We start from the raw sequence: 25,651 nt of genomic DNA on the forward strand, positions 1-25,651 counted from the left end.
ATGCACTTTTGTCAGGAATTCAATGACGCATCTCTGCTTCTGACGAACGTCCATGACAGGAGTTGCTTTCTTAGAGTCTCCTCCAACAAAAAGATGAGACTTTCAGATAATGAATGGATACGTGCAGTCATCATATCAATACAATTTGCATCCATTCGGGCGGAATAAAAAATAGGAGAAATGACTTTTGGAACGTTTATCGTATTTAGATTACCCGTCTCTAATTAAAAACACACGTAACTACTACCAAGAGTTACGAATGAACTCTGTGGAATTGCCACCCTTTTGGTCAAGATCAAAGTGTAGTATCTGTTGATCAAAGTGTAGTATCTGTTCTCTCAGCTACGAAACTTGATCCACCACCGGGCTCTCGGGCTAGGTTAAGGTGTTTTCTCATACTAACTTTTGTAAGCAAGGACCGACCCCCTCCTTTGGAGAGTCAGGACCTTTAGACCGACTCCACATTTGTGGGAGCTTGGACCCGAAAACCGATCCCCTCTTTCGGGAGACTGGAATCTCGAGACCAACACCACTAGCTGGTAGTTGAGACCTGCCTTTGTTGTTTTTTGCATGTTTTTCTTCGTTCCGGTCTCTTCCCTCTAGAGACAGGGGATGATCTACTTTCTCACCACTTAATTGCCTGAGCAGCACTCTGACCTGCCAAGCCAAAACTGAGTCTATTTTCGCTGCTCTCCCGTTGGATCGAGCAGACAGGGTTCTCTTTCTCGCTTCCGTTGGGTAGTTAGTGGGTAGGGTGACGTGGTGGTAGGGCGGATGCTTCGTTTCTGCTCCCCTCTGTGGGCAGAGATGTCTATCTCCTCTCTCTCTCTCTCTTTCTCTCCTAATTGCGACGCGGCACTCTGACCTACTAGCACCCACTGCGTCTTTCTTTTCTGCTCTCCCCCCCTCGCTGGGGATTCGAGCTGCTAACCCGACATCCCCGTGAGGGGAGGTCAAAAACACTAATCTCATCTGAGCCCGCTCCTCCCCCTCCACCCCCTCAATTCCCCTGGGTATTCTTTTCTCCCCACTACACTTTGGTCTGTGTCAGCGGCCAGTGCTGCCATCACGATGCCAGGCAGGAGGGGTATATCACCCCAAATGCGCAACACCACCCCCACAGAGGACTCCCCATGTGAGGGAGCAAGTGCACCTTCCGACGACACGGAACCTGCAAGAAAGAAAGAAGGGAGGGGTAGGGCCATAGCCCGCGGCGACCCCCAGAATACCACCTGCAACTACTCCCCACAAGGGCGACCCGGCGGAAAATGCAGCCACAAGAACTGCAGTCGAGGAGAATGCAGAGGGAGCTACACCAGCTGCACTCCTGGACACCAATCCTATGGGAAGTAAGGCCTCCAGTACTCCCCAAGAGAGCAAGCCGGGAAGGGGACAAGAAGCCAACCAGTAGCAGCCAAACCACACTGGTGGGAACGGCTCCCCGGACCACAGCACCTGCAACGCCAACGCCAGCAGCTGGGAATATAACCCCAGGGGGAGGAGACACCACCTACTCCCCAAGAGACGGCCACCCAGCAGCTAAGAAAGAAAAAGAGAAAGGGGAATGACCCGGAAAGCAGAGAAAGCCAGCATGCAATATCCAACGCGGATTGGCCAGCTCTGACTGGTAAAGGTCAGTCCCCCGAGCCAGCAACTCCCACAACAGCAGTTAGCATAGAGGTGCCAGCTATGCCCTCCGTCCCTGGACCAGCAGACTGCCAACAGGGCGGTGGATCAGCATGGGGCCTCAAAGAGCAGCAGAGCAAGTTGACACCTGAGGACTATCGGAAGCTGTTTGACTCCACGTACAAGGAGTACACCAAGGGGAATGACATCCAACCCCTTCCAGGACAGGTCGAGGGCTTACTGAAGAGGGTCCTGTCACTGATTACATCCGATGTCAAGACGAGGAGCCTCACAGGTGTCAACAAAGACACGATGGTAAACGTGCTGCAGGAGCAGAACATCCCGGCCAATTACATCTGCAGAAGAAGCTACGCGCAGTGGGATGTTCTGCTTCCCACCCCCGAACATGCAATCAAGCTGTCCAGGACCAGTCACCAGAGCAGAAACACAAAGCTACAGCCCATTTACATGAACAGGAGGAGGGCTAATGTTTCTGCTCTGAACGTCCCCTGCTATATGGAAGCCCAACAACTGGGGGCCATCCTCAGTCAATACGGGGACGTCGAGGAAGTCACGCCAGTCCGCGGTCTAAGAAACATCATGACTGGGGACTATAAAATCCAGATGGTCTTGGACAAAGCGGGATTCTACGGCATTCCGGGCACTTTGAAATTCGGGGAGTGGATGCTCTCCCTAATAGTGGAGGGGAGGAAGCCCCATTGCTGGCATTGCCAGTTACAAGGCCACATGGCCAAAGACTGCCCGAAAAAGAGTGCGAATAAGAACCCAACCAAAAGCGCAAAGCAAAGCTGCAGGGCCAGTCAAAACTACACCACAAGTCTCCACGCCCGCGCCGGCCACAAGCCTCCCAGAAGCACAGGAAGGTTGGTCGACGGTCACTAAAAAAGGGAAGACAGCTAAACCCCCCCCCTCCAACAGTGATCAGAGACCAGCCAGAAAACAAGCAAGAAGGCACGGAAAACATGGACACGCAGGCACCCTCCTCCTCAAACAAGAGGACGTTACAAGAGTCTGAGGAGGAGGTCGCATCAGAGGAAGAGGAGGAATCACCAGCAACAGCAACACTGAGCGCGTCAGAGATCAGGAGGGCCAGGAGGAGGAAAAGCCGGAAGATGCGAGCTAACCCCCCTACCCCTACTGAGGAAGACACTTCCAACAAAACACAGGCTGATCCTGCCGTCATCCCACCACCCCAGCAGCCCGAACAACTCTCCCCCTCCCTCCCCAAGGCCCCCCAAAACTCTATATGCCCCCCATCCTGTGATAAATCACCCCATCAAGAAACTGTGAAAGCTACCCCCACCCCACCCCCTCCTCCCTCCCTCAACCTAAAGAGCCTCCTCCCCCAACAACTGTGGTTCGCAATGAGCGAACGAAAAAAACTCCCGTTCCTTCCAGGAGGTAGGATCTGCGAACTAGACCCACACCGACCAATACCGAACCTTAAAGGACAACAAAAGGTCCGGTATAACAAGCTGAGGAGTCTCGCCTATGTCGGCAGGGACAGCATCGCAGACCCGACCAAATTTAAAGACGCTCCCTTGTTAGAGTCAACAAGGACACAAGGACTCAAGCCCTCTTGGCTATGATAGATGCAGCGAAGGATGCGATCCCGGGCCAGCAGCTGGTGGACAGGGACCATCCTTCATTTAACAATTTTTTCTACAAATGTGAGGGCAGAGTCCTCGTGTACATCCACCCCTCTTTCTACAGGGCACTTAAACTAACCTTTCCCCTGGACGTGGGGGGGTGTGGCCAAGGACGGAGTACCCTCATCAGACCTACTTACCGGCAGCCTCGGCCAGGCCTGCCACGTCCTCACTGCCAAGGATTTCAGACCCGTCTGTGACACTGAATAAGGTAAGTGAACATGGCTTTGAACTTGGCTACATTGAATGTGAGGAGCATCAGGTGTCGAAGCAAGGCCTCGCGCGTTGTGAGAGACTTGGTGTCCCTCAAGGTAGATATTGCCGCTATCCAGGAGACCCACTTTATTTGTGACGAGGATTGTCAGGTGCTGGTGAACGATTACGATGTTTACTCAGCATATGGCAATACTTGTAGTCGTGGAATCTCCTTGCTAGTGAGTCGCACCCTGTCAGCGTCGGTAAATGTTGTTCACGCAGGCAAGGACGGGCGGCTAGTTGTTGTTGATGTTGCCGTTAATAGTAGTGTTTTTCGGATTGTCGCTGTTTATGCTCCCAATTCTGCTGTAGAGAGGGCATCCTTTTTTCGACGGTTGGAGGGCTTCTAAGTGGATCCAGGATGGTTAGTTTTAATGGGTGATTGGAATGCAATCCTGGATCCCAATATAGATAAGGTCGGGGGGGCTAGTGGGTCGGTGCGGTGTGACAGGACTCTGTTCGACCTGATGGCCTCGTGCGATCTCATCGACAGATTTCGTCTGGATACCCGGAGCGGGAGATGTGGACGTGGCATCCTGTAGTGCCTTCCAATCCGAGTACTTACTTGGATCGGATGCTAGTTAGAAGAGGCGACGTAGACTTTCTATCATGCCCCACGTTCCACTTGTTAGGACACTCGGACCATAAACTCGTTATGACCCATTTGAACAAGAGCTAGGCCTAAACTAGCCGGATACTGGAAGTTCAACAGCACCTTGTTGGAGTTGGAGGACTACCGGTTGAAGGTTACCGAATTAATTCAGCGGGCTTTAGTAGGGGCGGTTACAGGGAGTAAGTGGTGGGTTAGTCTTAAGGCCAACATTAGGCGCTTCACTGTCCAATACAGCCAACGCCTCGCGTTAGATAAGGCTAAGGCAAAGAAGCGCTTAGAGGATAAGCTGACCCGGGCGGTTGAGTGGGGGGGGGCCCTAGAGGTAGCACTAGCTAAACAAGACCTCAGCCGCTTGGCTAGCGAGCAGTATGAAGGTCAAGTAGTTAGGGCTAGATTAATGAAAGTTTCCAACGAGGCTGTGAATGTTGACCCTGTTGAGGTTTTAAGGCGCGGTTCGGACGGGTACATTCGTAAAGTACATAACCTGGAAGGACACGCCCTAGTTTCGACTCGGGAGATCTGCGAGGAGTTTCAGAGCATCTATCAGAGCGCTTCACCCAACTACCCGGACTCAGGGCGGCTTGGGCGACTAGCTGTGATGGTCTTGTTACTGAACATGAGGTCATTACGGCATTGAAGCAGGTCGGCTACAACAAATCTCCAGGGCTTGATGGTTTACCCTACGAGTTCTACTTGAGGCTGTCGCCCATGTTGGTCCCTATTCTGAAGGATATGTTCAACCATTGGTTTGCTCAGGGTTCCATCCCTGGACAGGTGACCAAGGGAGTGATCACATTGCTGAGGAAAGGTCAACGGCATGGTGGGGTGGAAAATTTCGACAATTTTAGGCCCTTGACTCTACTAAACACAGAGTTAAAGATTTTGGCAAAGATTCTTGTGAATCGTTTGCAGGTTGTCATCACTGACTTGATCGAACCGGACCAGACTTATGCTGTGAAGGGGAGATCGATTCAAGACAATTTGCATTTGATACGCTTGATCATAGAGGGGACAGAAGACGATGCCGAAGCTGCACTGATCAGTTTAGATCAGTCCAAGACATTTGATAGGGTCGACCATCGGTTCCTGGGAGCTGTGCTAGAGGCCACCGGATTTAATCTGGACTTCCGCAAGTGGATCTTTGTCCTGTATGATAGGCCGACGGTAGCGGTGCAGATCAACAGTAAGCTGTCACAGTCATTCGCTGTCTCTCGGTCGGTGCGTCAGGGTTGTCCACTGTCGCCTCTGTTGTACATCCTGGCGTTGGAACCCCTCCTTCGCAAGGTAAGGGACGAGGTGGCTACACCAGTCCTGCACGAAATAGCTCTCCCTGGAGGCACATGAGCCAGGGTTTCCACATTCGCTGATGACGTCACCGTGTTTGTGTCTTGCCACATGGATGTTCAAGCGGTGGTCGAGGCACTCGCTCGATACGAAGAAGTCACAGGGGCCATCTTCAACCGCAGCAAGTCTGTCGGCCTGCGGTTGGAGGCCTGGACCAGGGTAAACTCGCTTCCAGGTATTTTCAGCTGGACCGATGGACCGGTCCGTATTCTCGGTGTCTGGTTTGGACCAGGACTTCAGCTGGAAAAGAATTGGTCGGAAGTATATGGCAAGGTCAAATCGTTGGTGAAGACTTGGATTGGAAGGAAATTGTCCTTGAAGGGTCGGGCGGAGGCGTGTGCTACATACGTCTTTCCACTCATCCTTTACCGATTGTCTGTACTTCCTCTCCCTGCAGAACGACTAACCCACTTGCAAGGGCGCCTCGATTCACTATTGTGGAACGATGGTAAGCATTATGTCTGTAGAGAGGTCTGTGTCCAGAGTCCGAGCGAGGGAGGCCTGGGTCAGCCCAGTCTCTTGTGTCATAGAAATGCTGAGAGATTGGCTTTCCTGGGTCGTTCGCTTGAAGAAGACGCTTCTTGGGTCCCTGTGGTTGAGAACTCGTTTCCAAATCTCAAACCCAACCCCTCGGTAGAAGGTCGTCGTAGACCAAGGGGGGAGTCTAAGTTCTTCTCCGAATGCCGGACCGCTCTTAGAGTTTTGCCGGGGACCAGTGTCCTTGATCAGCCAAGAAAGAAATTTATCGGGAGCTAGTGGAGGGGACCGCGAAGGATCCACTTTGTAGGCGGATGGGATGGTCGATGGAGGTTGTCCGTTCTCATTGGAGTTGGGCGCCAGGACGGGAGATTCTGAACAACTCGGAATTTTCCCTCACCTGGCAACTGGTCCGAAACGCGCTGCCCCTTCTCGATGAACTCTGCTGGTACAAAGAACATACGAGGGGCTTCTGTCTGCGCTGTGACGAACACGAGCCCGAAACGATCGGGCGCGCGTTTTTTAGTTGCAGCAGGATCCAGCCCTTATTGGAGTACGTCGGAGGGGTAATGGCTCACATCAATGCCGAATGTCCGCTCGATCTCGACAAATGTGTACAACATTGAGCCGCCATTCCCCAGGGAGGAAAGAATAGTTTACCTGGCGATCCTGGCAGTAGTGCGCATGGTGATTTGGATCACGCGCCTCAAGTTGGTCTACGAAGGGACATCTGTTCTGGATCGGGATCTGATCGTTTACTTTAAACATTGCTTAAAGTAAAGATCAGATGCGATTGGAGGAGGTTGCCTAGAGTGGAATTTGACAAGAGGTGGGTGCACAGCACTAGTTTGTGCATCCGTTGAGGAGCCAAGTTTCAATATGTGTTCCCTCCTTAAGCATGGCACGGGCAGTGCTGGGGCCTTCGGAACTCATCCCGCTTAGGTTCTAGCTAAGAAAAACTTAAGAAGACTCTTGACTGGTGGTATAAATGAGATCCTGTTCCTGATTTTATTTTTTGGTACTAATGAACCTCTGAGTCTGCCCATCCCCTTTGTGCCACATCCTTGCTTTTTCAACATCCCCGGTCACTCCCCTACTCAGAGGTCACCTTCCAACCCCCCTCCACCCGTTGCTTTGCTTTCTCCCACTTCCATTAAGGTATTTTCCCCAATCCCCATTAGGGATCGCCCTGCTTGTTTTCGGTTCCCCGGAAAACAGTGGGGGGTCTAGTCACCTAGATTAGTACAGGGGAGGGGGTCTCACTAACAACCCAGTAGGATTTATTTTTTGTTTTTGATATGAACACTTTTGATTAGTTTTCCCCACTCCACGAACAATCTTTCTCTTAATTCCAAAACTTTTTATTTTCTTATGAAATTAAATTTTATTTTTTCACACATGCACATACACACACACAAAATTAAAAAAAAAAATGCATACACAAACACACAGACAACTGTTTATAAATTGTAAATATGGTTTTGATTCTTAAACGCTAGGGATTTATTAGTTAGATTAAGATCCATAGAGTGAATGAGGTATTTTGGTAAATGTTGCCAGTCAAGAGTAAGACTTCAAAGTCTACATTTATTACTTTTAATCACTTTAGTCACAAAGACCCTGAACCCTTCCTCTCCCCAATTTCTTGTAGGGCCTTGTGCCTAATTTTATTGTTTAAAAATCTTTTGTTTTTTACTTAATTGTATTTTCAAAATGTTTAAAAGCAATAAAATATATAAACAAGATCAAAGTGTAGTATCTGTTCTTCAGATGCGGCACTTCCATTTCTCGTTCTCTTTCAGTGGAGGAGAAATCCTTCACGACTGAGACAATTTTTATTTTTGTACCTTTCTCCACGTTAAAAAACGACCCTGGCGTCTAACTCTGTCCCGTGAGGAGGCATAGTAAATAGGTACTAATATAGTGTTCTTAAAAGTTATTTTTGTTTTATCGTTCTGAATTTTTTAGATGAGGATTAATTATTAGGATTGTTTGGATTCTTCGGACTACTGTTCTCATCTTCATTGTTATTTGCACAACGTTTCGGACGATGTAACCTCCGATTTTCTTCAGGTGTATTTTGTCGAACTCGGTAATTGCGAATTACTCAGGATTTCTGCTCAGTTATGGCTGACGGAACGAAGCATGCTACCCTGTGGATTAAATAAAGAGTTCCGTTCCAAATTTCGTGCTGATTCCTGAGTGCGACAAGATACAACTGAGGAAGGTTGGGGGTTAAGTTACGTATGTTTTTAATTAGAGACGAGCAATCTAAACACATTAAGCGTTCCAAAAGTAATGTCTCCTATTTTTATTTCGCCCGAATGGATCAAAAGGAATTACAAATTACATTGTTATGCTGACCGAACTTATCCATTCATGATCTGAAAGTCTCATCTTTCTGTTTAAGATATTCACGGTTTGAAACTCTAAGAAAGCAACTCCTGCCATGGGCGTTCACTAGGAGCAGAGAAAAGTAGTGCGAAGAATCCAAATAATATGGAGTATCTTTGTTTTATTCATAACATTAAAATATCTGATTATAACAGGTCTATTTCTCATAACGGTGAATTTTTTTTAAGTTCTTTGTTTCTTTGCATATGAATATACTTGACTTTGATGCTATCAGGAATATTTTCTGTGAGATTACGTGATCGTTATGTGAAAAAGCGGTTCTTCCTTTTTCGCCAGCAACGCTCGTTTGAGGCACTCGCATTCTTTCAAACTACAATTCACACAGCATTGTGTGTAACCGGGTATGTTTTCCTTTATGAAATAATTGCTACAGATCTCTTAAGGGCTGTACTTTTTGCAAAGAAATTTCGTCTTCCACCTTGAAACGTGTACTCGCTGTTAATTTTACTTTGTTGCTGCCCGACTGAGGCATGGTTCTATTTCGCCCTCGCAGGATAATACTCACGGCTTTTACCTTTTGTTTGAGTACTGATTGGTGTAGCGCAAACAAAATAAAGAACTTTTCTTCTGCAAATTGATGCTTCTATGTGAAGCGATTCAGCTACAACTAACTAATCAGTTGGTAGAGCGGATGAATTTCATCTGTCCCTGTAGAAACTATTTTTAGCCTCTCAGAGAAACACAGAAAATATGCCAGAGGGAACTCAACCAGCAAGCAAGACAGATGTCTCCCTCTCTTGCCATTGTCCATCGAACGCCACAGCATATTACCACTTGCCGGGTGTCCACTGGACGCAGCGGCTTATCAACTCTCGTCAGATGTCCATTGGACGCAACAGCTTATCAACTCTCGCCAGACGTCTACTGGACACAACATCTAAACTTTGTTGTTTTTTTACAAGGAAGTAACAACTTATCAAGGCCCGAAGGCCATTCGAGGATGATAATGAATGTACAATGATCACTGAGATAACCGTGTAGTGTTGGAAACTGGGTAGAATTTGATTATTTAAGGGGCGTACTCAACAAGAAACGAAAACCAACGTGACAACGTAATTATGCTGTGTATAGACATGAAAGCATTTGGCGTGGTGAAGTGGCTACTCTTATAGACTGCCAACTTGGTTTGTTCAGTGTCATATCCTGTCGGTTTTGTAGCACCACTTTCATCTATGAATATTAGTAACCTTCAAGTAGTCTCCCCTGTAAGTACCTGAAAGAATAGGGGTGGGGGGTAATGTCACTAATAAAGCCGGTCAAAATGTCGTACTATGCCGATTCATACAAATTTTCTTTCTATATAAGCATGTATAAGTATTGGCTTTCAACGATTATGTAAAGAAATGGACTTATTGCCACACCGTCTGTGGTCAATCGGGCCTGTCTGATACAGGTAATCCTCTACTGTTCTGATCCCCTCCACCACCATCACCACATGTATGTGGATTAAACGCTCGGATTAACAGATTAACAGCTTTTAGAAATAACAATCAAATATGTTAAAATGTGTTCGATTGTTTTTGGTGGTTGACGCATTTTCGTTGGATCTGCATAAAAGTTTGGTTTTAGTTAAAGGAAAACCATTGGAAAAATGAAATAAGTGGATGACATTTTTAAATCGATCAACTTATAACTCTTTCTCTCTCTCCTTCTGCCCTTCTCTCTCTCTCTCTCCCCTCTCTTTAAACACCCACGCATACATACATGTAAATACTCTTTTTTTATAGGTTTTAATGCGCATTCTATTTGTTACGTTGTGGGGTTCGTTTTATATAGTTTTATTCACTTTCCACGTGTCAATCGTGGAAGAATAGAAAGTATCTTTGCTTGGGTGGTTGATTCTAGGTCTTGATTCTGAGACACGTCTATTCCTTCCACAGTGAAGAGGGACGACCTGTTAAACCGTCCCCCCCCCTGCTCAACGTCCAAATCCAAACTCCTATTTTCTCAGCTAACTAGAACACGTGATAACATACACGTACTTCCGGTCAGTTATGTTTTTGCTTCCGGTGCAACTTGTCCAATTTATAGTTTTGACAATTTTATCAAAACATAGCTTCACACTCTATCTCTTGCTTACCTCACCAGTTAGGTAGATAGCTAGATCGAGATAGCTAGAGAGCTAGATCGAGATAGATACACATAGATATATAGATAGATCGAGAGACAGATAAATAACAGATAATGTCTTGTGTTCTACAACTATATAACATGTTCTTATAATAACAGACCCCCCCCCCCGCGAAAAGTAAGAGGTATTGCCTGGGCTGATTGTATAATAACGCAGAACAGATACTGCAATGCTCTTCTGAATTTAGCATTGAAAGTGCAATTTAAGAAACTTATCAGAATAATCTGAAAACAGCATAAAAGCGTTTCCTAACTTACAGTCTGTGTTGGCACATAGGTTAATAAGATGGCGGAATAAGCACAATAATACCACAAAGTTAACGAGTACAAAATTGCCTAAATAAGGTTTTCTATACAGATTTTTCTGCTCTTTTTCTTTCCTGCCGTATTTAGGATAAATTTTCATTGTTTTTGTTTCTTTTTTCTTTTGACTTAGGAAAAAAATGGAATGGATACATATTCGCCATGTAGATTAGAGATTCTGGACCATAGCCATTGTCATCCCTGAAGAATTTTATACGTATGATATAAATTTCATCAAAAAAGAATATATTTGAAATTTTAAAAGAAGTTCAGTCTCCATAGATCCTTTAAGTTAAGAGAGCATTTAGAGATTCCGAAGAACTTCCATTGTCTTCCCCAGAAAATACCATGCATATGATTTTAATTTCATAAAAAAATAAGATATATTTGAAGTTTGCCTCATAGTCCACTTAAAGTTGCGCTTAGAGATCTATGAACTCTTCCAGTGTCATTCCCGGTAAATTTGACATAGGAATACACTTTTAGAGTTTAAATAGATTCTCTAACTTTTATTTCCATAAGAAACACAAAAAATCACACACACATGCTTACAAACATTGACTTTTTTATGTAGATAATATATATTCATCTCTACTTATATATAAAAGGCACTTTGTATGTGTGTGGAGGGGGGGTCGTTTTCTATGAACTCCGAAACAACTGGGTCAATGGTTATGAAACTTCACAAAAATATACTTCATGTGTTTGGGAGTGTTCTTAGATATGTTTTTAATCGGAATACCTCTGATAAGTATCGAAAATCGTCAATCTATAATCTATAATCGAAAATTCTGATTAAAGAAAGAAACATACTGATTTTGAACAAAGTTAACAACCTATAAAGTCTTACATCACAAGTATATTTGAGATGTTTTTTTTTATCACCGCACAAGCAGAAAGGCCCGGCATATATAAAATCAACAGTACTTTCTTTAATAAGACAAGGGCATGTTCGAAATTAATACTTCTGTTTAGAACACAATTGAACCATGATACTTTTTCGCATTTTAAACTTTAATTCAAACCATTATATCAAAATAAATTTCTAAAATCAGCAGTAGATTCTATACAGTGCAATGTCGACTACAAAGTATTATGGAATAAGCCACTGCGATAATTCAGATGAAGTTTCCTATTGGTGCACTGCAATGGGTCCCGGACTAGGGCAGACGATCAATCGATTTGATTGAAAAAAAAAGTGCGATTTTACCGATTTCGATGACAATAAAAGTATTAGAAGTGTGGAACATTCATTGATCCTCATTTAATCCCGGGCAACGTCGGGTAGCCCTGATAATATTATATATACAAGTTATAAAAAGAATATAAAGAATATAATGGTTACGATTATTATCTTTGACCCGTCATTGACACGGACAGCGACTAGTATTATCGTGAGACAAACATTCCTCATTTGTGTCAATGTGCTAAAAATACTCGAAATAAATAATCTTATTTTTATCACTCGACAAATACTCCATTCTGATGAAACAATGTGAACAGGTATATTCATTTGAATACAAAATTAATATTCATATAAGAATAAACGCTGATATTTTCTCAAATGAAATTCCTTTTTATATTCACACAAGCAAGGCTATCCGACATTTTTCTCTCCCCTCCCCCTCTTTCTTCATCTTGCCCACGCCTATCTCTTGACACAGGCACACACGTAAACTTGAGTCGGCGTGACAGAAATAATTATGTGAAAATAAAACAAAAAAAAAACAAAAAAAACAATCAGAGTTACTTCCCTTTAAATGATAACAGTAACAATATGGTTTACTTCTTGATAATATTAAATGATGTAAAAGTCCATTTGGTCCCCAAAGAACGAATCTTTGTTTTCTGAACTGTAGATATTATTTTACCGGGTTCATGCCGATTAAAAATGTAAAGCTAATTTTGTCGGGGTTTGTTGAATATTTTTCAAGTTTTAGTGAGTTATACGCACATACAGACTAGTGATGGGACGATTCCAATATTTTTCCTGATTCCGATACAATTACTTAGTCCGTATTAAATTCCCGATTCCAATACAATTACTGATTCCGATTCTTTATAAATCTCTAAACAAGGATGGAATACTGTTGCCACATCTGGGCAGGAGCTGCTAGAAAGGACTTGTCCTGCCTTGATAGAGTTCAAAATAGACTTCGTAGCCTCGTAGGAGATGTCCTTTTCTCTTCCCTGCAACCTCTATCTCACAGAAGAGATATTGCGAGTTTGTCTCTGCTTTATCGTTATTTTCATGGCAAGTGTTCGACTGAGCTTCAGTCTATGGTCCCCCCTCGCCAAACTTTCACAAGAAACACTCGTCTAGCTGAAAACACTATCAATAATCCCCCCATTCTTTATCTGTGCCTAAACCTAAACGTAGATTCCATGAACAAGCTTCTTACTTAGAACTGCACGCCTGTGGAATTGTCTTCCGTTTTCCTGCTTTCCAGCTGACTGCAATATGGTTGTCTTCAAGTCTAACGCAAACAAGTTCTTGATGAGCCGTTCCATATAAGTTATCAAATTTACCGAATTGATTACAATATTGTCCAATTTCTACTGTACATTCTTTAACCCTTATCCTCGAGTGGTCTCTTGGCCTTGACAATGTGGTGATGCCCGTGTAAAAAAAATATATATATACATATAAATAACCTCTAATAAAATACGAATTCTTGATTTTACCCCAACTATGGGTAAAATGAGGGTTAAATTATTTTGTATAAAAAAGTCGTTTACAATGGATATTGTATATTGATATTATATATTGTATATTGATATTATATAAACCCAAAATAGCAAATAATTGTTTATATCTCTAGCATAAGCAAGATGATTTAACTGTTTCATTTTCTAAAATAGTTTAAAGATATTATTAAGCAGTTAAGAATTTTCACGATAAACTTTGCATTATCGTTAATGGTCGTATGTAATCGACCGTATTCAAGTAATTAACCAAGGAAAGCAGCGGGACCGTGTAATCACCCCCCCCCCCCACACACACTCTCTCTCTCTCTCTCTCTCTCTCTCTCCCTCTCTCTCTCTCTCTCTCTCTCTCATATATATATATATATATCAAAGCCACTTATCAAAGCCTGGAGACCACTCGAGGATAAGGGTTAATGAGTTTACGGTAGTCAATAGGACAATATCGTAGTATTCGTTAGTAGTGAAAATTTGGTAATTTGCTTGCCAGGTTAACGTTTTTCCCACAAATTCCTGACTCACTTTTTTTTCTACTTTTATGATAAACGGAAATTGTTTCAGACGTCCAAATCTCCTATGTATCAAATTTCAAGTCTGTAGATCAAAAATTGACGAAGTAGTTTGGTAGAGACCATTCCATACATAGACATACAGGCAAATAAGGTTAGTTTATATATATATATATATATATATATATATATATATATATATATATATATATATATATATATATGTAAATTTTTGGTACAGCAGAATGGAAGGAGAAATTTCAGAGGAAACATAATTTAATTTAAATACCAAAAAAAAACAAGAAATGGGCAGGTGAAATTAAAATTTTCCCTAAGGCCTTATCGTCTGACCCTCTAAGAGGAAACGTCAGAATGATAGATTAAAAACTAAGAAAACGAATGAGGGAAGAGGGGAATTTTGGTTACAGTTGGAAGAACAGTGGAGAAAAAAAAAAAAAAAAAATGTCACTGTTCATATATATATATATGGTAGGTATATAAATTCCCTATTACAAATGTTGATTTGATTTATGCAATGTCGTTTTTTTTTCTTTTGCTGCCAGACTGCTTAATCTGAATAATTCAAATAAGTAAATACATGCACCATAAAGACAAAGATATTTAATAGATTTATGAATGCATATAAAGAGATTCACACAACATTAAATATGCATTTTTCTCTTCATATACCTATGGGAAGTAGTCCAAAGAATTTTTTGAAAATCATTATATATTCATCTCTTTCTCTCTAGCTCACTCTCAAACACACACACACACACACACACACACACACACACACACACACACACACACACACACACACACACACACATATATATATATATATATATATATATATATATATATATATATGTACTAGCAAAAGTACCCGTCGTTGACTGGGTTCAAAAACAGCCTACAGAAAATGGACTCTGATTTATGAAAGTATGATAGGTTATGAAAAGGAAGGGCTGTAAAGAGATAGCTTCGAATTTGGGGGGTATCAAAACCAAAGCAAAATATGATGAAAGTAAAAATAAAATAGATAATATGGAATATATATATATATATATATATATATATATATATATATATATATATATATATATATATATATATATAATACTAGCATGGTTTTCCCAAATCTCAGTACTCTGTATATCAAATTTCGAGTCTGTAGACTTAAAATTGACAGAGTTATTGCGTAGGGAAATGTACACACACAGACACACAGATACACAGATACAGATAGACACGTTCATTTTATAGATATACTAGCATATGTGCCCGGCGTTGCCCGGCGTTGTCCGGCGTTGCCCGGCGTTGCCCGGGTATTTGGAAATGTATATTTAGCAAAAAAAAAAAAAAAAAAGTGTTCAATTATTTAAACTTTGACCCCTATTACGACCCCTTAAAATTTATTGTTTTGGGCTCAAATTAAGTTATTAAGTTAGATCCATGTCCAATGAATCTATATCTAAAATTCCAAGTGTTTAGGCCCAAAATTGTCGGAAGAGTTTGGTAGAGTTCTCAAAGGTCAAATCGTTGAACTTTGACTCCTTAATCGTAAAATTTCTGTCCGAAAACCGATCATAAATAATTTCCCAAATTACAGTACCCTGTATATCAAATTTCGAGTCTGTAGACTTAAAATTGACAGAGTTATTGCGTAGGAAATGTACATACATAGACACACACACAGACAGACACTTTCACTTTTATAGATATATAGATAGATAATATAAAGCTGAACGTGTGTGTGTGTGTGTGTGTGTGTGTGTGTGTGTGTGTGTGTGTGTGTGTGTGTGTGTGTGTGTGTGTGTGTCTGGTCACGAATAGGCTCCTATATGGTTAACTATTATAGAAAACTGATCACATATAATGATAGAAGATGTATTGAGACACAGGAATGGGTATGTTTGATCTGGCATAATGACGATTCATTAAAATTGTGGGGTCTGCGTACGTGCCTGGTCCACGTGCCTGGTATGGAAATAAAAAAAATAATAAAATTAAAAAAAAATAAAAATAAAATAAAATAAAATAAAAAAAAACGTTTACAAGTATTTTTGATATAGATGTACATAATAATACTTTGATAAGTATGTTTTAACTTAAATAGGGATGGTATAATAAAATTGTGGAGTCTGCGTTCGCGCCCGGCCTTCATAGAATGGAAATAAGCACAAACTTTAATAAAGTCTTTTCATATATATCTGCGTAAGTATACTTTGATAATTGTGTTTCAGTGCGAAGAAATATGGTATAATAAAATTATGGGGTGCTCGTTCGCGCCTGACCTCCATAGAATGGAAATATGTCACAAAGTTTAACAAGGTTTTTTAATATAGATCCACAGAATATTGTGATAAGTGTTTCTGTGTGAACAGGTATGGAATAATAATTTATGGGGTTTATCTATTTTATTTTTACTTTCATCATATTTTGCTTTGGTTTTGATGCCCCCAAATTCGAAGCTATCTCTTTACAACCCTTCCTTTTCATAACCTATCATACTTTCATAAATCAGAGTCCATTTTCTGTAGGCTGTTTTTGAACCCAATCAACGACGGGTACTTTTGCTAGTATATATATATATATATATATATATATATATATATATATATATATATATATATATATATATGTATATATATATATATATATATATATATATATATATATATATATATATATATATTAGCAATGTTACCCGGCGTTGTTCGGCTTCCATTTGGAAACATGTGCTTTTGGTAAGTTTTAAGAATATGTGCCCTTAAATATCGTACTAACGTGTGTAAAAACTCGAAATGAGTTGAGTTTTCAACGAAACTAAAAGTTTGTTTTCCACCCTTCAGTAATATAGTATCCTTTTATCTTTTCAAACCACATAGAATAAAACGTGTAAACATATTTTGAATTTTCGATATGCTATACGGCAGTGTGAAAATCTATTAACATATAAATTTTGGCACTGGTACAGTTTTTGAACCAGACAAAGTAAATAAAATACGTACATCTAAAATAACAAAGAGATTTTTGTACAAAATTCGAGTTTTTAAGCAAATTCATTGCTAATAAAATATTTACAATGAAACTTTCTATAAATTGATCCTTTAATATATTTTATTTTTTAAATAAAAGAGTAATTTCAAAATTATAGCGGAATCCATTTTACTCAAAAATCTACGTGACTGAAATAGTATTTTGACGGTTAAATACCAAGTGTCGATTATATTTACTTTACAAAAGGTCCAGTTAAACAGCATTGGACAACTGACTTGTCATGTTGACCGACAGGGTTTCGGAATAAAGATCGCATCATTTTTTTGTCGAGTATAATTCTAACACACTCAAAAACACACATCTGTCTCCATATAGGTTGAAAATGATGAATTTATTTTTTAAATTAATTACATAACCAGTATGAGGTGAACATAAATATCAACCAAAATTATTTAAATAAATCTTTTAATTTTATGCTTGATTATGAAACACCGATAATCATGAAGCTTAAGTAATTAGGTCAATTGATTTATTAATCGATTTTATTCGTATATGAACATTATCGAATTTTGATATATGAAAACATTTTGATAAAAACTATTATTAATAATATATATATATAACTATATATATGTATATATATATATATATATATATATATATATGATTGCTGCATCGTTCCAGATAATCACCGTCACAGTATGTATTTTATAAATATATACTAGAGCTCGTTTGATATATATAAATTTATTATATATATATATATACACACACACATATATATACACATTTATATATATATATATTTGTATATTTATATATATATTATATCTATGCATGTGTATATATATATACATATTATATATACATATATATGCATACATATATACATATATACATATATATATACACAAATATATGCATATATATATACAAATATATACATATATATATACAAATATATACATATATATACATATACATTTATGCATATATATGTATACATATATATACATATATATACATACATATATATACATATATATACATACATATATATACATATATATATACATATACATATATATACATATACATATATATACGTATATATATACATATATATATAAATATATACATATATATACATATATGCATATACATATATACATATACACATACATATACACATATACATATATATATACATATATACATATACACATATATATACATATATATATATACATATACATATATATACATATATACATATATACATATATATATATATATATATATATATCTCAAACGAGCTCTAATAAGGAAAACAGGAAATAGATAAGACAATTCAGAATAACACAAGCTATAATATTATTTTCAGAAAATATTGAGACTATCAACATCATGTCTGTGAGAGAGAAATGGAGCAGATAAAAAGAAATAATGGGGGTCTATCAAATTACGTTTTAGTCAAGGAATCCATAATTCAGTTTCGCAAAGAAGGGGAATGCACCGTGAGGAAGCAAAAACATGTACAGTAGAAATTGGACAATATCGTAATCGTTAATAATGGAAATTTGGTAAATTTGTTTACTTATATGGAACGGTTCATCAAAAACTTGTTTACGTTAGACTTGAAAACAACCATATTGTAGTCAGCTGGAAAGCAGGAAAACGGAAGATAATTCCACAGGCGTGCAGTTCTAAGAAAGAAGCTTTGTTCGTGGAATCTACGTTTAGGTTTAGGCACAGATAAAGAGTGTGAGAAATTAGTGATAGTTTTTTTGCTAGACGGGTGTTTCTTGTGAAAGTCTGGCGACGGGGGGGGCATAGATTGGAGCTCAGCCAAGCACATGCCATGAAAATAACGATAAAGTAGAGACAAACTCGTAACATCTCTTCTATGAGAAAGAGGTTGCAGGTAAGAGAAAAGGACATCCCCTACCAGACTACGAAGTCTATTTTGAACTCTATCAAGACAGGATAAGTCCTTTCTAGCAGCTCCTGCCCAGATGTGGCAACATTACTCCATCCCTGGACGTACCTGGATCTTATATAGAGAATTGCATCAATAGTGAGATATTGAGCGATAGAAGGATCCCACCATTTTTCGAGCGGCCTTGACAACGGATTTAATGTATGTGTTCTATTTAAGATCAAGAATAAAGGCCAAGCCCAGAAGCTTATCAAAACATGGGGCCTCCCCAAGACAAGAGCCATTCATTCTAATTGATGCCAGATGGGGATCAGAGCGTTTATGATGTAAAGATTGTATATATATATATATATATATATATATATATATATATATATATATATATATATATATATATATATGTATGTGTGTGTGTGTGTTTGTGTGTGTGTGTGTGTGTGTGTGGTATACTACTGAACTATGTGAATCTTTTCTGTTATCCTTTGTTATATTGTATGCATAGCTAAGACATACTAAAAGACGTCACGAAGCTATGGCCTTATTATTAAAACACAAGAAAAACATGGAACTGATTTTTTTTATCTTTATACATAAATGGCGTAATTATTTTGTGACGCCATTCATTAAAAAGATGGTGGAAGACATCGGGAAGAAATGCTTTTTAGCGTCATAAATGTTAAAGTAGCAAAAGGTGATGTCATTCCTTACACCAGATTAGACCCGTGAGCCAAATCATCAGTAATCTATATGTGATTACACACACACACACACACACACACACACACACACACACACACACACACATATATATATGAATTTATTTAGTTATGTTTTCTTTTACTTTTTTCAACCTTATAAAATTGAATTTTCTTTTGTAATTGTAAACTTTTTATAAGTCAGCGATAGGTTAAATTTAGTTATTTTTTTTCTGGAGATTTAAACTGCATTTTGTATTTTTATCTTTACATTCTTTTACTCAAAGCTTCGTTAGACTATATATGATTACATATATATATATATATATATATATATATATATATATATATATATATATATATAGGTTCTAGGTGGGTTACATGAAAGCTCAGGCAGGATCAAAGGGACCACCGACGAGATGTCTGTCAGGACTTGTTTAATTAGTACAAAGCCGAAGGTGGCGGATTCTTGGAGAGCACCAGCTTTGGTGACTAGACGTGATATCACCACTACGAAAATTTTAAATGTACCCCCCCCCAAAAGCAAACAGACAAACAAACAAAAAAGCAAATTAAACATAAGGAAAGTTAAAAAGTAAATAAATAAATAACGTGCTGTTAGAAGTTATTAAAAATTGAAACATACCGGTTAATAGAGAAATGAAGAAAATAACCAATAATTTCATGTTGCCTTTAAATAAAAATATATATATATATGTTTTTTTTTTTTTTTCTAGAATCGTCCCAGCCTTTTACAATTGATTAAAGCATACGTCCAGCGTCCAAAGCAGATATCACAGCAGGTTTGATGCAGATAGAAGAGATAATCCCATATACTGATTTCTCCAACGTATTTGTTTGTTTGTTACTTTACATCGGTAAGTATAAGTACCTGCCTGCCTATGTGTACATATATGTAAGTAAAAGGATTTATAGTTGCTGTGTGCTGCTGTCTCTATGCGTGTGTATTTATCGCTAATAATTTGTAAGAGCATATTTAGATGCGTTTAACTACGTACACGCATTTAATCTGAAACATTGCGTAAAGCTAGATAATTAATGTCACCACGCAAAGGAAGTTCTATTTTTCCCGGTGATTAAGTTGTCCATACGTCACATAATAATCACTATTGATCGAATCTTCATGAAATTTTATCAGAGATTTATTTGTCGCTAAGAAATAATTTAGTCAGAAAATGATAACCGACTTCAGAACCAAACCATATTCATTATTAGACACTTTTTTTCGAACGTTTTTTTTTTTTTCACTTTTCCGGTTTGTTTCAGATTCTTAGACACCATTACAATGCTGCCATTTTTTTATACTAGAGGTAACGGTTGTAGTCAGGTGGGAAACAGGCAAACGGAACAGAGTTCCATATGAATGCACTTCTAAGAAAGAAGCTTTGTTCATGGAATCTACGTTTTGGTTTTGGCACAGATAAAAGTGGAGAAATTTTTTGACAGTGGTTTCAGCTAAACGGTGTTTTTCGTGAAAGATTGGCGATGGGGGACCAGAGATTGGAGCTCAGACGAGCACTTGCCATGGAAATAACAATAAGACAAAGACAGGCTCGCAACGTCTCTCCTTTGGGAGAGAAGTTACAGGGAAGAGAAAAGAGCATCCCCCATTAAGCCACGAAGCCTATTTTGTACTCTGTCAAGACAGGATAGGCTGTTTTTAGCAGCTCCTGCCCAGATGTGGCAGCAGTACTCCATACTTTGGAAGTGCTAAAATTTATTTTATGATACTAGGACAAGTTAATGGGTACTAATTAGATCATCAAGTTTATTTTCTGTCTGTATTGGGAAATTATATAAATTGGTTATATATATTTTTTTTTATTTATAAATATAAATTTATGCGATTTTTTTTACAATAGCTATATATTAATAAACTCATATTTCCCACGTGTTATATATATTTTCTTTTCGATAAATATTTTTAAAGAGTTTTATTAGATATAAAATTTTCATTTGTAAGAAAAAGAAGTCAATTCAATTTTTTAATCTAAAACCTAAAAAAATACAAGGTATTTTCGAATAATTAAGTACACACACACACACACACACACACACACACACACACATATATATATATATATATATATATATATATATATATATATAGGATGACCAAAAAAAAAAAAAGAAGCTAAATGGAGGCCACCTAGAACATATGCTGTAGAACGGAGAAAAAAGGTCAAAGACCCTAGTGTTTTGATGTGATGTTTTGAATATAATAAACTAGTTATGACCAAAGTTTCATTTCGTTCGGACAAAACACTAAGAAACGGGGCCGAATTAGAGTTGGGGCCCGTTATTTTTTTGGGGGGTCCCTGTATATACACACACATATATATATACGCACCCCCCACACACACATATATATATAATCTGTGAAAATATTTTATCAATTATATTTCACTTTTTATATATGCAAATCCTTAATTTAAGAAGCTCAATGTGATTACAGAGCATATAATTAATGAATGACAAAAGTCTATATTCCAAATGTCATTATGTTGACCATCTTACAATTTATTTCTTTAATTCCGTTGACACTTATTGTCAAGAATTGTAAGTGCCAACGGAATTAAAGGAATAAATTGTAAGATGATCAACATCATAAAATTGGGAATATAGACTTTTGTCATTTATTTGTTATATATATATATATATATATATATATATATATATATATATATATATAAATCTGAACGTCTGTGTGTGTGTGTGTGTGTGTGTGTGTGTGTGTGTCTGGTCACGAATAGGCTCCTATATGGTTGACTGATTACATATAATGATAGAAGATATATCGAGGATCAGGAATGGGTATGTTTGATCCGGTAGAACGGTGGTTCATAAAAATTGTGGGGTCTGCGTTCGCGCCTGGCCCACAAAGTATGGAAAAAAAAACGTTTACAAGTGTTTTTGATATAGATGTACATAATAATACTTTGTTAAGTATGTTTCAACTTAAATAGGGATGGTATAATAAAATTGGGGTGTCTGCGTTCGCGCCTGTACTCCATGGAAATATGGCACAAACTTTAACAAAGACTTTTCATATCTATCTGCGTAAGTATACTTTGATAATTATGTTTCAGTTTGAAGAAATATGGTATAATACAATTATTGGGTGTTCGTTCGCGCCTGACTTCCATAGAATGTAGATATGTCACAAAGTTTAACAAGGTTGTTTAAAAGGGGTGAGGGTTCACAATAACACCTTAATTTTAATCTTAATTCACGTTAGCTTTTATTTATTTTTTTTAGTTGAATCATATTGTGTCGAATAAACTCACCTCATAAATTCACGCTCTTATTAAAGTGAAAGCCCAAAAAAAGTAGAACCTTTAGACAAGTCTCGCCACAAATTTTGCATAACTTTGTTTTTTCCTTCTCCACTTGCACGTGGCACTCTTTCGAAAATAGATAAATAGATAAATAATAAAAAATAAGAGCGTTACTTTTTATCGTGTCAAAAGAAGGAATAAATCTTGCTCATGTGATTACGTGTCTTTTTAGAAGCATTTACATAACCTTTTAATTTTTATTTATATATCTGTTTAAGCTTTTTTTGTCAGTGTACTAGAAGGAATTCAGTTGATTACAACCCTTTCTGCGTGTTCTTTACATTACAATAGTACAACCCTGAATCCGACGGCGCAATACTACACCATTCAATACTGTAAAACTGAAACGAAGCTGTTCTGCTTGAAAAGGGCCCCATTTTCTTCTTATTCATATTTATATCGATTCTTTGCTTTAAAAACTAAAGTAATTACGTGTTTACTTTTTTAATATCCCATTTTGCTGTTTCGGATTATTTTACTAATGTAAGTAAAGCTTCATTATTTTTCCAAACTGTTTTTGTTTCTTTGTTTTTCGATATTTCGTCGATATTATTTAGTAAGAGTGTTTAGCAGAAAAGCCAACAAACGACTACATGAAAAAATAAATATACAATAAATAAATGTTACCATAGTCAATAAAAGTTCAGTTCATGTGTTTTTTTTTGTTTTGAAAAAACACATGTATATATAAAACATCCGGTAACATAAATTCCATGTACATATTACAAGTCAGTTTCTTTGGATGTTTTGATCCACTTTTCAAACTTTGATTAATGATAGCAAAGCAATAGTACCTTATTTTGACCAACAGGCTCTGGTCGAGCGTTTAAACCCGAGTTTTTCGGTTTCATTTTTGCTACAAATGATGGAAATAGGAATCAGGATTTTTTCACCTAGGCCTGGTGGCTAACCCGAATTGGTCTGCGTAATTGCTGGAGTGCCACTTCCAGAAATAGGGACATTTACACCAGTGTTTAATTTTTTCTACCTGGTGTATGAACGGGTTTAGGGAGTCTTTTATCCTGTGTGCTGACCTGCAAATATGTATTTTTGTTTTTATTCCTATTTTATGTTCTCATTGTCACTGCTTTTTATTTATTTATTTATTTTTTACAAAAAAACTGCCGATATTAAAAGAGGGTGTGCCCCTGTCCACAACCCGCAAGACGTACTGGATGGCTTGAAGAGAGAGAGAGAGAACAACATTATTTTTTTATACTAGCATGGGTGCCCGGCGTTGCCCGGGTGTTTGGAGGTGTGTGTTGAGAAAAAAAAAGTGGTAGTAGGAAGGCAAGCTTGAACCCGTACCGCGAAGGAGGAAACGAACAGGGAAAAACATGACGTCTTTGCTGTTACGACCACCGCAAAACCGGAAGTGACGTAGGTTTAAATTAAGGCTAAACAATCGAAAGGAGAGGATGACTTTCGAAAATATCGGCGAAAAAGCGTTCACCACCCTGTAGAAAAGGTCCCAGTTGAGGGTGAAGAAATTAATGTTTTTAGCCAATTTTTCGGTATTTGTCGTCTGAAGAATGGAACTTCAAAACAATACTGATCTTGTGAAAATCCGTCGCCTCTGTCGAAAGTTTTAGGCAGACATGCAAACAGACATATATGTATTTATATATTGATAGCTCACATTTTCGACCCAAACCGATTAACAAGCTTGCCCTATCTCTGAATACTCTTTATGTAAAATTTCAAATGTTTAGACCAGAAATTGTCTGAGTAATTTGGTAGAGACCGATGCGGTCATTTTTTTTAAACTTTGACTCCTATTATAACCCCTTAACATTTATTGTTTTGGGGTCAAATCAAGTTATTAAGTTAAATCCATGTCCAAGGAACCTATATCCAAAATTTCAAATGTTTAGACCCAATATTAGCGGAGGAGTTTGGTAGAGTTCTTAAAGGTGAAATCGTTGAACTTTGATCCCTCACAAAGATTTTCCCAAATCTCAGTACCCTGTATATCAAATTTCGAGTCTGTATTCTTAGAATTAACAGAGTTATTGCGTAGGGAAATGTACACAGACACACACAGAGACACACGTTCACTTTTATAGATATATAAATAGATAGACTAGCATTTCAGCCCGGCCTTGTCCGAGAGTTTGGAGGTGTATGTTGAGCAAAATAAAAAAGGCGGTCAATTTTTTAAACTTTGACCCCTATTATGACCCCTTAACATTTATTGTTTTGGGCTTAAAGTTATTAAGTTAGATCCATGTCCAATGAACCTATATCTAAAATTTCAAGTGTTTAGACCCAAAATTGTTGAATTTTGACCCCTTAACACCCAAATGTCTGGCCGAAAACCGATCACAAAAACTTTCCCAAATCTCAGTACCCTGTATATCAAATTTCGAGTCTTTAGGCTTAAAATTGACAGAGTTATTGCGTAGGGAAATGTACACAGACATACACACAAACACATTCACTTAATATAACTATCTATCTTCTATACTCCTATAAATTCGTTTTTCTTTCATATGTATTGATATTCATATTAAACCCCCTCTTTTCTATTTATTTAAAAAGAAAATACAATTTTCTTATATATGAGTTGTGGAATTGCATTCACTAGCAAAAAATCTAGCTAAT

The sequence above is a fragment of the Euprymna scolopes genome, chromosome 3, assembly GCF_053919585.1.
Source record: "Euprymna scolopes isolate OS-2025 chromosome 3, ASM5391958v1, whole genome shotgun sequence".
Lineage (NCBI taxonomy): Eukaryota > Metazoa > Mollusca > Cephalopoda > Sepiida > Sepiolidae > Euprymna > Euprymna scolopes.